Genomic DNA, 3,919 nt, shown 5'->3' on the forward strand with positions numbered 1-3,919 from the left:
AAAAAAAAAAAAAAAAAAATCCCAGAGTCTAGTGCAGGAGAACGGACTTTTCTACTCAAACACATTTGAACTTCTTACTGGTATAAAATTGCCTGTTGTTGCCTTACAGGTTACTTTATGAACAGTAAGATCTTGCACTATTGGTGGTACAAACAAATCTGATCGCTTTTATCAGTCTTTTTACTAAGAAAATTAATAAAATCATGCAGGTACCACCAGTGGTGCAAGTGGGTGGAAAGCGTTAACAAGACATTTTCCAGATCACAGGTATTTTATTGCAGGAGGGTCTATAAAGTACCTAACCCACCATTCTGCAAACAAAGGCAGTCTTGTACTTCTACTTTCCTTTGCTTGAGTTTTAAATTTTGGCACGGTTTCCTACTTACAGAAAAGCGACCAGAATAGTACAAAGGAATACCATACTCACTACATCCAGATTCCCCAGTCATTCACGTTTTACATTTTCTTATCGTTCTCTTTCCTGAACAATTTTCTATGAGCTGTTGGGAGATTAAGTTGCAAACGTATCTCTTCGATCCTAAATACAGACATCCCTCCTTTAACGACCTACTTGCTCCACAACTGTTTGGCTTTTCCATTGAGGCACTCTGTTTGGACTTACGGCCTTTTTTTTTTTTTCTTAACAGTTCTGCACATCTTGTTTCTAGAGCCTTAGGGTCTTTTTGTATGCTCCAAATATTGTAATTTTTGCAGATTGTACTACATAGCACAGTAATGGAGTTTTATGTTCTGTTACACATTGGAGTATCACACGTTAAGAATTATGAAAATAAAGGCAAAGCCATCATGTTGGAGTTTGCTTTGACCATTTCTTTGTTCTGAATATTGTCACATACACACAATATACAGTTCCGCATTCAGCAACCAATTCACTTAAAGCCTAGTCGCAGGGAGGGAACTTGGTACTCAGAAGGCAGGGCCGCTGGGAGGGGCGGAGACTCTAGGCGGGGAGGCGGGGCCTCATGGCGGAAGTCGTCACTGGGGGCGTGTCTTCGGGGGGAATATTGGGGCGCCAGCTCCTGTCTCTGCTCTTTGCCTCGCAGCTGCTCGGTGGTGGACCGTGTTCCTCAGTCACACACTCCCAGCCATGATGATCTGCTTCACCAGAGGCCCAGAGATAATGGAGTCAAAGTGACCGTCGACTGAAACCTCTGAAAGTGAGTCTGAATACACCTTTGGTCCTTTACGTTGATTTTCCCAGGTATTTAGTCTCTTTTAATTTTGAACAGTCTGTAACAGTCTTTGCCTTTCATGACTTCTGTTTTTGAAAGAATTTTGTGGAGTATTCCTCAGTTTGCATTTGTTTGGTGTTTCCTTATGATTACGCCCAAGTGTTGTGCCTTTTCTGTAGGAATACCATAAAGTGACACTGTGTCCTTCTCAGAGACAAACGATATTGGTTGGCCCATTGCTAGTGATACTAACTTTGGTGACTTGGTTAAAGTTGTTTCGCCCCTGTAAAGTTACAAGTTTGTCCTTTGTAACGTCACAAAAATTCACCAGGAAAGAATTTAAGATAAAAGGGAAGACCTCATTCAATAAGCAGGTTGCAAACCTGGAAGATGAACCCTTTTACGGAAAATATGCACCTGGGAGGAAGAAACAGAGGGGGTGGCTTATATAGAGAAAGTTTCCACAGGCCCCAGGTGGACCATTATGCAAATAAAGGGACTATAAACCTGTGGCAAGTGCTTGATCCTGATTGGCTGATTTAAAAGTCACAGCTCATTGGCCAGGTCCCAATGGCAACTCGAGGCTATTTTTCTTGGGAGCTGAGACGGGAACATGACCAGCCAAGGGTCACAAAAGTTCAGTTTATGGCTCTTCCAGGAACAGAGTATGTGTGTGACCCTCCGAGTCAGCAGATGGCTTCCAAGGTTCATTTGGAATTGGGGCCCAGTTAGCCACTTGGGACTTTCTTGGAGGTTCAGCTTTTCTTTTCTTTCTTTTTTTTTTTTGGAATTGGGGATTGAACTCGGGTCGTTGCGCTTGTGAGGTAAATCCTGGCCCCTGTTATTTACTTTTCTACTCAAGCATTTTGGTTTTTGCTAGTGGAAACTCCTTCACATTGGCTCTGGGTTCTTTTCACATGTCTCATTCTTTACGTACCTCCTTAGCCTTTAGGACAATAAAATATTCCAGGTTCATTTTGTACCTTCTCCACTCCCAACACTGGACTGAGCCATTTTATCCAGAAAGCCCCGGTTCCTTAGCACGGAGACTGGTATTTAGGAACCCAAGATCAGGGCATTAGAGGTGCTTATTATTACTGGAGTCTCATTGCTTCCAAACTGCATCAGCTGACAGGTCCGGGAGATACCTCGCGAATGAGTGTGTGTATACAAGCACACACATATAAATATGGCCACACATGTAACCGTGGCTACCTAATCATGAGTTCTTACTGATATCTCTCTCATCCAGCACCATAGGGCTCATTGTTTGCTTCCATATTCCTAACTTTCTTTTCTGACAGTCATACAATTAACTCCGATTAGCCAGGTGCAGTGACACTTAACTGTAATTCCAGCTGCTCAGGAGGCTGAGGCAGGAGGAGCACAAATTCAAGGTTGGCCTGGACAACTCAGTGGGACCCTGTCTCAGTCAGTCAATCTGGATATATCTCAGTGGTACAGTGGCCCTGGGTTTGACCCAGTACTGCAAAAACAAAACGACACCTAACTCTCATCCTTAACATATGTACTTATTCTGGGCCGGGGATTTAGCTCAGTGGTTCGGCCGCCTGCAAGGACCTGAGTTCGATTCCCGGTACCAAAAAAAATGTACTTATTTACTGACCCTCTAATACAGTTCCAGTGGATTCATTATTATCAAGTGATTAAACAGACCTACCCACCAGTGAGAGCTCAATGTTGGCTATTCTTTTTGTTTTTATTCTGAGGGTATACAGTTGAAAGGTAGTTTTACTTCCTCTCTGTGATTGTGAACAACATTTACATATAGAAAGGGGGCTGGGGATTTAGCTCAGGGGTTCCAGCCCCTGCCTTGCAAGCCCAAGGGCCGGAGTTTGATCCGCAGTACAAACAAACAATATAAATCTACATAGGGTCACTTTGTATGACATTTTAGGGTCTCCCCCCCACTCTATTGATTTCACTATTTCGGAGCTATATGAAGGGCAAAGGCAAAACTGCAAAAAGTAGTCCCACTACCTCCTGCAACCTTTTCTGTCCACTCAACTCTTCCTATTCCTCTTTAACTTCCTTAGGTAGCCAGTCTTACTAGGTTTCAGTATATCTTCTCCCCGTATTGCTTTTTGCAAAAATAACCAGATCTGTGTATATTTTCCTATTTCTTTTTTCCAATGTAAAAGGCATAAGTACAGGTTGAAAATCCAAAATCTAAAATGCTCCAGAACCTGAGACTTTGTGTGCCAACCTGGTGCAGCCAGGAGAAAACGCCAACCTGATGTCATGTGATGATGGGTCGTAGTCTAAACACAGGTGCGTGGCAACTGTTCCCTGGACACCCCCTGGACCTGGGCCCACCGTCCCTGGCTGCACCGGGCTCCCTGCCGAGGCCAAAGCACAGAAAGGAGAGGAGAGGGGCTACTGAGCTCGCTTGAGGGCCAGGAGCTGGAACTAGAAGCATTCGGTTCTATTTATGAAGGAGACGAACGATTCCAGGGATTAGTCCAGTTTTGTTTTCATAGAGGATAGGAGAAAAGGATGATCCTAAAGCCTTCTTAAGCGAGATTTCCTGGGCGGAAACATACCCTAAACACCTCCAAAAATTTATTTATTTATTTATGGGGGTGGTACTGGGGATTGAACTCAGGACCTTACGCTTGTGAGGCAGGCGGCAGCACCACTGAGCTAAATTCCTGGCCCAATATACTTTTTTTTTTTTTTTTTTTTTTTTTTTTTTTTTTTTTTTA

At 43.4% G+C, this 3,919-nt stretch overlaps 1 long non-coding RNA gene across 1 annotated transcript in view; it reads left to right on the plus strand.

Annotated features, from left to right (window-relative positions):
- LOC109117862 overlaps nucleotides 1–3,919 on the plus strand; it is a 41,798-nt gene that overhangs the window by 15,594 nt on the left and 22,285 nt on the right. The window contains exon 2 of the long non-coding RNA XR_002025172.1: nucleotides 1,065–1,178. This is a non-coding gene — a long non-coding RNA (uncharacterized LOC109117862). The remainder of the gene's footprint in view (nucleotides 1–1,064; nucleotides 1,179–3,919) is intronic.

Source organism: Fukomys damarensis, unplaced genomic scaffold, assembly GCF_012274545.1.
Source record: "Fukomys damarensis isolate Sample0158 unplaced genomic scaffold, DMR_v1.0_HiC HiC_scaffold_23, whole genome shotgun sequence".
NCBI classification, from domain to species: Eukaryota; Metazoa; Chordata; class Mammalia; order Rodentia; family Bathyergidae; genus Fukomys; species Fukomys damarensis.